The sequence below is a fragment of the Liolophura sinensis genome, chromosome 6 (genome assembly GCF_032854445.1).
Source record: "Liolophura sinensis isolate JHLJ2023 chromosome 6, CUHK_Ljap_v2, whole genome shotgun sequence".
NCBI classification, from domain to species: Eukaryota; Metazoa; Mollusca; class Polyplacophora; order Chitonida; family Chitonidae; genus Liolophura; species Liolophura sinensis.
In genome coordinates, this window is record NC_088300.1 from 67742261 (window position 1) to 67755202 (window position 12942).

Genomic DNA, 12942 nt, shown 5'->3' on the forward strand with positions numbered 1-12942 from the left:
AAAAGAAGTCCCACTGTACCAGGTGACCATTCAAAAACATCAAGCAACTATTTATAATTACTTATACTATATCATGGGCGTCAGGAAAAAAATTTTCCAGAAAGTTATTTAGAGTAGACGATTGATTGAGAAAACAGAGGAGCTTGTCAACTTAAAAATGGTCCTGTGATTTGGGTCTACATGACATCAATAAATGGATATCAACAAAAGTTGTGTACACTAAATAAATTAATCTCTTAATTCTAAACAAAAAGTCTGTGGTCTGAGTGATGTTAGAACGTATTCTGCTATTGCAGCAGATTATCCTGTTAAATATAACACCCCTGTTCTATTAATTCAACATAAAGATTCTATTAACCTAACACAATATTATGTTGTATGTGAGAGAATATTGTGTTATAATAACAAAGTACAGTCTACCATTAATCAGACATCTCAGTTCGATCTCAGAAACCTCATACTTTGGCTATAATTCGCTCTCTATAATGTGCTATATATAATGTGCTCTCTATTTCATCGGCGATCTTTCAGTTCAGTTTGTTTCTTGTTAAAGAGTTTGTCACATTGGTAACGCTTGTTGCTGCATTTGCCATTTGCTTCTGAGTGCACGCTTAGCGCTAGTGTAGAACCCCGGGGCTCGGGACCAGTTCACGTAGTGATTCTATGTACGGTAGATCCTATCCAAGATGTGCGGTAGGCACTGCATTGATCATCATCTTTTAACCATAACTTCATGCTAGCTTCAGCATCAACTCTATAGGAATACTTCGTTTCTATGGTAACACAGATGTTCACCAAGATGAAGATAACTTTTAATACCTTTCTCAAATTTCATTTATCATGATGGCCAGGGAAGCATATCCCCTGTCAGGGTCTATATAGCATCCACAGATAACGAAAGACGAAAAGCTTGCACTGGTATACATGATATGTTCTCAGTCATGGTGCATGGGGTTAATGCACTGACGAGAAACAAACCACTGTAACAACGCAATTTGTAATAAAAACGCAATTTGTAATAATTATTATTACAAATTGCAAGAACTTTTTCATTTCAAGGAGAAAACGGAAAATTTCGTCTAAAGATGACCAAGCCTGACCTGACAGATGTCATGAATGGGGAATAATGACGATAGATTCCCTTAAGAATATATTTGCTATATATTGTGTTATTACGAACTGCGTTCCTCGCGCTAATGCCTTTGTACCAAAACGCAATTTGTAATAATTATTAAAATTGCAACCCCAAAGGTGTCTTTGTGTAATAATTCTTTTCATTCAAGAAAACACTAGGAAATTTCATCTAACGATGAACAAGCCTGATCTGACAGATGTCATGAATTAGAATAATGGTGATAACTTCCTTTAAGAACACATTTGCAACACAGTTTGTGAAAATTTTACCAATGCGATCATTTATAATAAGGGTATGTGATGTTTACTGTGAGGGCGTCTGGTGGTTGTTGTGGAGGTTTTTTGATGTCACTCTCAGAGTGGCTGTTTGTAATATATATTACAAACTGGCACTCCCAGAGTAAGGTATGCATTATCTATCTATAGGCCATTTCATGCTGATTCCAAATATGTGAACTATTCTTTTTTTCACACTTTTTAAATGAATAAAATGCAAAGGAAGATTGACATTTTACGGTGGACATATTAGACCGTATTGAACAAGCTGAAGGAGTGTCACGTCACAGATTCTTTTTAGTTATACATGTATACTGTATACTTAAACTCCTCTGTTGGCTACATGTACGTGTAGATCAAGAAAGCCATATTTGGGATCTGCACGAAATTGTCTTTCAGATGATGTGTACTTTATTTAAATGTGGCCTATTCCTTAAAAGCCTCTACTGAGCCAAGGGGAGTTGGATTAGATCACGCACTGCCTTTGCGCCCAGTGGCGGCATACGATGAGGACGACTTGAATAAATGAGCCAGTGAGAACCCGCTATTTTCGGATAGGTTGAAAATATAAAACAAAATTACAAACCTTACAAAGATGATAATAGTCATGAACTTGCAATGGGTTATGATATATAAGTGGGCTGGGTTCTTTAGGCGTTATTAGGCATCTGAGTGAAGAGCAGCCTTAGTAAAAGCGTTGGTACGTGTTGAAATAACCCCAACTAGCGCCCATGTAGTGATTCTTAGCGGATCTGGCTCCGGATTCTATCGAGCTTGAGCCTGTAAACCAAACACAATTAAAACCCATTACGTGTTGTCGATCGTTCTGATTACACAACCCGTTGTAGTGTCCGAATAGAGTTGCCTGTAATAGAGTGTTCTGTGGTTTGTGTTAGGGGCGGTTCTATAGAAGCATTTGTATGCGTATACGGATCGAAGCTCGCACCTGACTCGTCACGGTCTAATACACTCGTTTCGATAAGACTCCTTTATGGAAAATTAACTTGTCACACGAGAGCGATGGCCGGTGGCCTAATATACCAATAATGGTACTGTTTGATTACTTGACATTACGTGTGCGCATGCGTTGTAGACTTTAATTTCTCCACCAAGCGAGGTTGAAACTCAGCCAGGGACCATCAATGTCTCTTTCTTCGCTCCATGTTTGATTTTTTTTTTGTTTTCTTTGGAGTTACCCAAGGATATTTTTCTTATACGATGGCGTATAATATATATGACGGAGGAAACCCGACAGAGCCTGGGTGAAACAAACGACCATCCGCAGGAGGATGGTAGATCTCTGTGTACTACGTCATTATTTGATGGTCTGAGCGTCACTAGAAAAGCAAACTAAATTAAGAGAACCACCCGTCTTATTTTAGTAGTATAATATACAACACCTTTGACTATAGCGAAGATGGAATACCCATCTTCAGTCGTGAGACAATCTCCGCCCAGAGTACACGGGCGTGTATCCTTTCCCCAATATAGCTACATGTAGAAAAAAAACGCAATGCACTAAATTCGAGAAGCTTATGTCGAACGTTTCCCGCTATACATATGAATGTCATAAAAACCTCATTGAGCCCAAGCTCACAGACGCTTCCGCCTGTATCGAGCACCGCTTTGTGGAGCGACCGAACATACAAACATCTCATTCTGGTTACAGAACCAATGCACCACTCGAGCTACACAGATCGTTTAAGTGTGTACCCTATGTGAACCAAGACGGTGTCATGCTGTATTCTTAGAACGCCTCCCCTAAAAGCCAATCATACTGTTATAGCTACACAGAGCTGGGTTGGGCTTTCTTACTGTCATTGCTATCACTGAAAGCACCGACTATCTGCACCGCAGTTTAGCAGTTTAGTTCTTCGTCATTCCATTCCCATAATTATTTAAATCAACAAAAGAAGAACTTTTTTGACATCGCTAGCTCAATTAAAAAATGTCTGGTGCTATACGACATTCTTTGCTGGTATGAAGCCTCACTGCGCAGTTTGCCTCCAGGGAAGCTAACGGTTTATTTCGAACTCTGTCTTCTGTGTCGCTCTTTCATTTGCTAACATGTTCGCTGAGAGCAGCCATTATGTTGTCCATGACGGCAGGTATCTCGTTAGTCGCTGTGATCCAATATCAGCTGAAGGACTGATAACGTTTACTGTGTGGTACCAGGGAACCAGCCTTTGACAGCAACCAGTATCAACGCACGGGTCAAGGTCGTATACGGCGGGGATGCCAATCAATGTTCTGACGTCACACGAAATCGATCTTGTTTTTCAGACTCCTGGTGTATGAGCGTTTTTTTTTTCTTTTTGTTTGTTTTTTTTTTTGTTTGTTTTGTCGCGTGGCCGGCAAAACCATGCCACTGAGTTCTGAGAACACACGCCACCTGTATTTGGGATGACTTCCTGTCTCTGTTTTTGGGCTTTGGACATTTCTTAGCCTTATGATTCCGGCGTGGAGGCTTTGTCGAGTACTTGGCTAATAAACCGACTTGAGCTTCTCTAATGAGGCTCATGTATTCTTCACGGCTCTTTCCGGTGGCTATATATTGATTGTGAATACTGCATGGAGCTCGGAAGTCGGATCGGGGGCAAACCGTTCCAAACCTGCAATCTTTGAAAGTTTCTACACGACGTAATCCCCGTTTAAGGCGCTACAAGCAATGGTTACTACTAGACGTATCATTAATACTAAATGCCAGTTCCAGGATTGAACGCCACGTTAAATTACAAAATCACTAATCTATATGGCAATTGGTGTATGGTCAAATTTGTATTTATTTACTCACTTAGTTACAGCTGTCTTGTTTGTAAGTTGGGCTGTCATGCATCGTCTACTCTTCACACGTGACTTGATGGTTGTGTTGCTAGGCGGAAGTCCACAGCCTAAACCCGGAAGTTGGAGGCGCCTGAGACGAGAAAACCGTCCATACCGAGAAGGTCCTGAATGTCCTAGATGTTCAAATAGCGATCGATTTTTGATGATCAGTCGCACGCAATCTAAATATGAAACACTCACCCCGCGGCGTCTATACTTAACCAAAATTCTACTTCCTTTGTTGGGACAACGTCCAGAGGTCAACTATCTGAGGAGTTCTCGCGACATTGCGATCGGCTTGGCTTTCAGTCACTTGCTCCACTTTTGAGACATTCATTTTCCGCACATGTAGCAGCAGAATAACTAGACACCTACCTATTCAGATCGACATATTAAATAAATAACCCACATCAACACGGGCTTGCGACTATGTTTATTTCTTGATGTGACTGATGTTTTACACGCGTAGTCAAAAAAAATTTCATTTATACGACGGTGGTCAGCATTATGGTGGAAAAAAGCGAGCGGAGCCCGGGGGAAACCGACGACCATCCGAAGACTGCTGAGAGACCTTCTCACACGTACGGTCGGAGAGGAAGGCAGCATGAGCTGAACTTGAACTCACAGCTCCTGGGTCATTGCACCGGCCTGGCACGCTAACCACCCCATCCACGGAGGGCCCTAATTTCGACTAAACGACAAGGTCACATGTCAGACTGAAAGCAAATGCATACACCAGCTTATAGCCTCAAGAACTTTTGGAATGTTAATCATATATGACTTGCAAGATCCATGAAAAGCTGAAGGCCCTGTCAAAGTTTTAGCATCTTCAGAGTGTAGGTACAAGTAGATAAACAACCTGAAAACCTAGCTATAGACGAAAATATTTCATATCATCATTAAATGGTAATTTTACACCATCTTTGTCATGGTTGTGTGAAACCTTGTAATACACGCGCACAAATCGGTGTTTTAACGGAATACCGTTTCCTTTACAATATCTACTCGGCTCCAAGCTCACTTACCATTGTTCTCTTGCAATGAATTAATGATTTACTGCATTACTAGTTTATCCACAAAGGCAGAATGAACAATAGAAAACAAAGGTTATACACACCGGAATTAATTTAGGCGGGAAAGGGTCCGTATGGTTGATATAAACTCAAAAAATTAATCTGTTCATTTTCATAGAAAATTTTGTTGTCTGCATGAATGATGCTAGAATGTATTCTGTTATTATAACATAATACTGTATCTTATTCAACAGAAGATCCTGTTAGTGAATATAACCCTAATGTTATATATGTGTTATACTTAACTGAATACTCTGCTGTGATAACAGAATACATTTAGCATCACTCAGACAACAGATTTTCTGTTAAAAACTATACAGATAAATTTTGAAGTGGATCATTACATGCATTCGTATGAAAGGGACAGAGCAGAAGGCGAACGTTTTAGGTCTCGTAGGTGGGCCTAAATGTTAATCACATCCCAGTTCCAGTACCGATAATGGTATAACATATTTCACAGTTTTAATCAATTGTATTTAATTTTTATCTGATTGGTTATTTCATTTATATATTTGATAGTGTTTTACGCCGTACTCAAGAATATTTCAAATATACACCGGCCGCCAGAGTTATGGTGGAGGAAACTGGGCACAGCCAGGGAGCAATCCAAAAGTAAAAAGTTAGAAAGGATTACACGTTGTGGGATTGATACAAAATTATAATGATTTTGAATACCAACCTGAGTTAGTACTTCTTCAATATGGCATATAACCGTTTAGGTTCGTCTGGGATTCATCATGTATCATAGTAGTGTGGTGTAATAACGTTGTTGATCAGTAAGACATAGCCCCAGATATAGATAATGCAATAAACTGTACTGTTTGTAAGTACAAGCGGGGAGAAGGCATCAGCCCTAACATTCATCTCCGGTTATATTCTTGTTTGTTTTTTTGGGGGGGGGAGTAGGTGGGGGGGGGGGGGGGGTAGCGTAGGGAGCATTGAGCACATATTTTATTAGGTATTATCTTACCGGGTATGACCTATTAGGAACTGTTTGCTTGTTCACGCTGATATCTTAAGCCGCATTTATTGTGGAAGATAAATGGAACGCAAGCTATTAACTATCTTCCTCCGTTTGAATTTATCTTCTGTTAACGATGTCACTTAGATAGTCATTTCTTCACATATAGCACTTCTGAGAATTGAACTGCACATCAGAAAGATTTACAATGAATTATTCAAATCGGAATTCCCATGTTGAATCACTCATTTTTTAAAAATTCTGAACAACTGAGGGCTTGAAGTTTATTCAAGACAACTGCATTTGTTTGGGGGTTTTTTATGATAGAGCTTAAGCTTGTCAGAATAACAGAGGAGAGTGTACAGGGTACGTTTTTGACGACTTCTTTGGGGAATCTCACGAAGGATCTGATTGCCCTGACTTTGCTATTTAATGCCGGCTGTACGTATCCGTCAATATCCGGCGTCCAGAATTCTGAATGTCAAGGTAACCTTGCTACTGGAGCATACTTGGGCTGTAATCGAAATCATTCTTCTTCATTCTGGTGGCAGCTGCACCGGATGGATTAATGGGGCCTGTAGGCACAGGAGGCAATTAAATTTGGCGGTAGTCCGGAGATTTAACCAATTAATAAATATAGCTCAGCTGAAACAGTCTCAAGGAATTCAAATTGTTCTATAAAGCTTTACATGCGCGGACTTGACACATCAGCTAAAGAAAACACAAAAAGGCGGGATTATATTCCCACTGCAGTAAATCATGACATTAGCAAATTGGTCTATCTCACAAAGAGATGATCATGAAAGCTCGGTTAACACCAATGACGACACGCTTATACCCATTGCGCATGTCACCGCAGAGCATTCGAGTACTCAGACGGTTTCTGTATGCTTTTACCAAACGTAAAAAGATATGTCTTGTGCGGTGTGACATTGAAAATAAGACATTAGTCTAAATAGTAGTAAACATCAGTAAAAACGTATAAACCTTAGCTAACCGAAATGTGTTTTATCCCACATACGTCAGTTTAAGAAGAAGCTTCGATGTCATTTGACATTTCTGAACATAAAGCCATTTTAACAGAGAAAGGCAGTTGACCACTGTTAGGGTGTAGTTCAAGCCTGTGGGCCCATTTAGAATACGACGCGTTCTTGCGACACACCCAAGAATGAGTTGTGTATACAGTATAGTGGAGACTGGATCACATGTCATCAATCGATTCCACGGGTCTCGGGGGTTACACCGGCTCTCCGCATGAGGACCGTTGCCGACCACGTGGACACTGCTCCTGAGGACGTGACCTCGATTGGAGTGGCTGGGACCGTCACTGCCCATATCATATACGACAACCAGCTAGGGCATTCAATGGTCAGTCGGGCTTGACGGCAAGCTTGACCATCCTTGACGACGGCCTCTCTGTGGTTAACTGCCTTATGAGCTGAGCTGGGATATCGGTCAGTTGGCTGCCATGGCCACAATTTGAGCTTTGTAACTTAGTTAATACAATGACATCTTTAACAAGGCGTCGAGCGGACACATACGGAAATAGCAATGAATCCCATGTGATTTGGAACGTTGACCAGGCCTATTTGTACCTTGAAACGCTTAAAGAGACAAGTCAAAGACTGTGGGAATTTGGAATTATGCAGAATATTATATCCCTGAGAGTTTCTAAAAGTGATAAACTAATTTAACTGTATGAAGTAAAAGATTTTGTCTTGAATGAGATGCGGCAAAATCAAGGCTCAATATGGTCACTTACAGCAAAGAACACAATTCATTAGACTCGGTACATAATATATATGGAGGCGAATTGCAGTGAAGTCTTTTGAAGCCAGACTGGTTGCTATTGATAACCTATCGATGCCCTGATGTGGAAAAATTCGAACAAAGAAAGAAATATAAATAAAATCGCGGCGAACGCCGCTTTCGGGAGAACTGACCGTGCGGGGTCATCGAAGGGGAATTTTATCTAATATTGAACTTGTATATATATAAATATTGATCGGTATTAATACCCAGAGTGTGTGCACTTTTCCCATTGGTACCTGAACAGTACATGCACACGGCTGTACAAATCCGCCATTGTCATCCTGGGTTCACACAAGGGTCAGTGTTCTTATATAGAAGCCGACTGCGTCACGCGCAGGGGGTGGCCCTACTATAGAAGTTACCAATACAATTAAGTGAGGGAGGTAATCGATCGATGCAGTGTTGCCCCGGTCAATCATTCTGGCCAGGCTAATGCCATTTGTTACATGTCACAGTAATCTAGTCACGGGTGTATATTACACGCTCGCCTCGCCATTAAAATGACGCCCATATTCAGCAACGTATGGCGTCCCAGTTCAAAATTTTAATTCAGAACAAGTTGCTTACTTATATACTCAATAATTTAAGAACAAACTTTTTCCTTATCTTTTTTTTTGGACAGCAACAGTAAATCGGACGCAGCTGAGCTGTTCCGGTTATAATCCGTTTTAATACTAAACCAAACAGACGCTTCCCTTCCTGAAAACAAAGACATGCGTGTTAAACGCATCCTTATTCTCTACTACTCCCCTCCCCCCCCCCCCCCCCACCCGCTCCAACGTCCATCCACCCTTATACGCATTCTAGTATGCTACTGCTTACTTTGTCGCGGCTCCCAGTCATTCACCTTGGCGAAGTATGACCTTGGTGAGATTTAATATGCATTTTGTATATACCCTGTCGAAATGTGCCTTGGTGACATTTTGAGATTTGTACATTGGTCATGCCTAGACGAAATGTGCCTTGCACAACATTTACCTAACCGTGCTCTGGCCACGCTGAATCTTGCGAATTGCATATCCTTGTCGAGATTTCAGAAACTATATATTTGTCTCATTGCACTGGGGAATTGTAAATGTGTCACATAGTCTAGGAGAATCGTGCATTATAGTTATAATTTGGTGATGTGTCTAAGTAGGTGAATTATGAAACATTTGACACGTATTTGTCAAGACTGTGTAATTCTTGAAATTGTGTGAAGCATTATTTGATTTATAATTTGTTTGAGCTTTGTGAAGTCTTGTCATATTTTCGCGCGTTCCGCGGCAATTAATTGTCGGATTGTTTTTATCTGTTCTTGAGGCCGTGTTAGCCTACATGTTCCTCCGCACAAATAATCAATTAACATATACATGTTAATGCTAGTGGGATGGACACGAGAAATACTTAATGATAATCTAGGAGTGTTGAATCCATACATAAAGATAACAAACAATTGTTTTAAACGTATTATTTTAAACTTCGGATGACGATTTACTGAACTAAGGTTTTCTCAGCTATAGAGTGCTTTCGCAATATAAAACGATTATTTCTCATGAAATGTACATGTGCGAACAGTTTTCTTTGATGTGATGACACAACAGGGATATTCATCAAAGTTTACCCGAAAGAAGAGAGACGGAGACAATTGCACTAGCAAGGATAATAATCCCAAAAACTTAAAAGGCTTCGTTCTCAGGGGAATACACGAGTCTGATACTTACCGAAAGCCAATAATCTGAGCTTTTTTTGTTAAATATAGAAACATTGATTAGATTAGCGAATATAGGGAGTGTTTGCCAAAAATCTCCAGTATTATGCCTTAAAGCAATGTAGAAGACTTAACGTTTAAACTGCAAGTGCTGGAAATTTCATGATCAGAACAGGAAAGAACTTGAACTGTGAACCTCAAGAAAAAATACAAAATCATTAAATATATGTACGCAAGTTTCATGTATGCGCTTTCAAACAGGACAAGTAGTTGTAAAAGAGACACGTGTAAAGCTATACACGATTGAACATAGGCTCTCAATATATCGCAGTCATTAGATAGAAAAAGAATCCTGCAATTGCGAAAGTGTTTAAACATCGCCTTTCAGGTGGAACCGTTATTACAACCAGAGGAATTACTCAATTTAATTTGTAATTCCCGATATTGTAGGAAAGCAAGGTTGGTCTTTAATTTGGTGTTGTGGTGCCATTATCGGGTTATTCAAGACGAATATACAACATGTAATGAGCTTTAATAAGGTCATCAGTTAATACAGCTTGCCTTACGTAAAGTTTTGGCAAACCCTGTGGCTATCAACGTCAGTTTTTGGCTGACGAGGGCGCACAATACAACAATACCCAGCCTGCTTGTTAGATTATCCCCTTCTCCCTTTGTGTTGACCCACTAGCCGAATTTTCTGCCAATCGTTGGTCATAAGCTAGAATGTCCAGTGCAAAGTGTGTGTGTTTAAACTTGCTTCGGCACACGGGCAGCAGTAGGAAGCCTGGACACCCGGACTACCAGCTGTAAGAACAGTTGGCTTAACGGACTGTGTTCTCAGCGATTAGAGCCTGGCGGTGGATTTCCGCTAAGACGGACTTGACGGTTAGAGCATGGAATCCGTTCACCCGATGATGGGATTACGGCACCAGTGCCGTCAATTAATCCGCTAGCCAAGGCCGTATCTGACCCTGGCTTGAGACGGGGGTCTTAGTTCAGCACTAAATCCGGAAAAACAACGGGCAGATGGGAGTGAGAGTCGAGGTGGTGGGGGGGCGGGGGAGGACGGGGAGATCATGGCGGAAAAGGCGATCAATTGCTAGCGCCCGTAAAATGTCATCATCGAAGAAACAGAACAATGAGTTATATGTTAACAACAGTAATGGCTCGTTTAATTGACAACCTGTGGATGGTCGTGGGTTTTCCCCGGGCTGTACCTGGTTTCCTTTCATCCCAATACTAGCCGCCGTCGTATAAATGAAAGGTTCTTGGGTAAGACGTAACCAATCAAATAAATAATTAAATAGATTTGTCAACTGCTACATGCATGTTCATGCGCAAATAAACAGGCCTTGAAAAGGCCTTGTACAATTATTCAACGATGCATGAGGGTAACTCACCTTTTTTTTTTTTAAAATTGCAAATACAGTACCCCGAGGCGATACATTAGCTAGTACATATCTTTCAGTATTCAAAATGATGTTTAGTCTATATGCATTACTTCTTTGCTTATAAGAAAAACTCCTTAGGTGATATAAGGTTAAAAAGAGCGTCTTTTCCTTTAGCATTATTACATGAATAATAAGTATTCTTGCCGAATGACGATTCCGCTTATGGAATATGTACATGTTTTAGTGTCCATGCTTATTTGAATGCCGGTGATTTGTACACGGTGTGTCTCTATCTGAAGTATATATATGTATACGGACGTCAAACTGACAGAGTGATAAGTTGTCGTGGACAATGTATGGGGTACTTGTCCCGGCACATTTCTGATTGTGTGTATCTATACCTATGCAAAAGCCGTCTACCTGTTAATTGGGGTTTCAAACGCGCCACAGACCAAAATAAATCACCTATAATTTCGTCTGTTCACCACCTGGGTCCGTATTTATTATATAAGTGGCTATATATCGTAGATTTTTGACGATCGGCGCAATCCAATCGAATCTTAGCATTTAGAATCATTTAAACATTAAAGCAGTACATTTGCGAGTCTGATATTTACTGGATGCCAACAATCTGAGCTATTCTTAGTAAATACAGAAAATATGAATTGATTGGAGAAAAAGGATTTTTTCCTCCAGAACAGCCTGTTTAATCAACGTAAGACTAAAGTCATTAATTGCACTTGCTGAAAAAACCACACTCAGAACAGGAAAGTGCTTAAACTAAGGTTGGTACTTTGCTCTGCAAAGATGAATCTGCCTACAAACTTGCGAGAACAACACATCTTAAGACTTTGATAATTATGGACCCTGTTCTCGTACAGCTGCCGAGAACACAGCATTTGACCGCGAAAGGATACATATATGCCTGTTGTCACAGTGTGCATACTTATTCGTGAAACAGGGGTCTCCGTGGCCCAGTTGATTAGCTCGCTAGCGCAGCGTAATGACCCAGAAGCCTCTCACCAATGCGGTCGCTTTGAGTTCAAGTCCAGCTCATGCTGGCTTTCCTCTCCGGTCCTCTCTTCTGCCCGGTTTCCTCCAACCACACTACTGGCCGCCGTCGTATAAGTAAAATATTCTTGAGTACGGCGTAAAATACCAATCAAATAAATATTCGTGAAACATGTTTCAAAGTCACGGATATATCAAGGTACAGTAGTTCTTCAACGGCCCTGTGTCACACTTCGAATACAGCTTAGGTCAGATTTCTCTAGACTCGTATACACAATTTCCTCGCCCATGCACCAAATTAAATAAATAAAATCATGCATTTGCAAACGTTTTTTCTCCATAGGGTACCGCTCTAGAGATTTTGTGGCAAGTACGAATATAAACTCGCTGACAGGATAAGATGTTTGGTGTGATTATATGAAAGGAAGCCACTGTTTTCATTGCTGTGCCTTGGAGCTATATTTACTTGCTTCATTATTTAGAGGCCTTTCGTAACGGTGCCTTTCACCTGATCCCAATAATCAGATTGGTTTGTGATTATTATGGTTAACCCTTATAATCCTCATCAATACAACTGCCTTTAAGGCCTCTTCATTGTATAGCCATAAGGCTGGCTCTCCCTGTTTGTTCTGTATACGTGTACAATAGAAAACGTTAAAAAAAGCCGGAATAAATATGATTTACACTGCTATTCACGTCACAACTTCACACATGGTCCCCTAAAAAGGCGACTTCAAATACATACCTTTCGTCTAATCCACTGAGTTATTT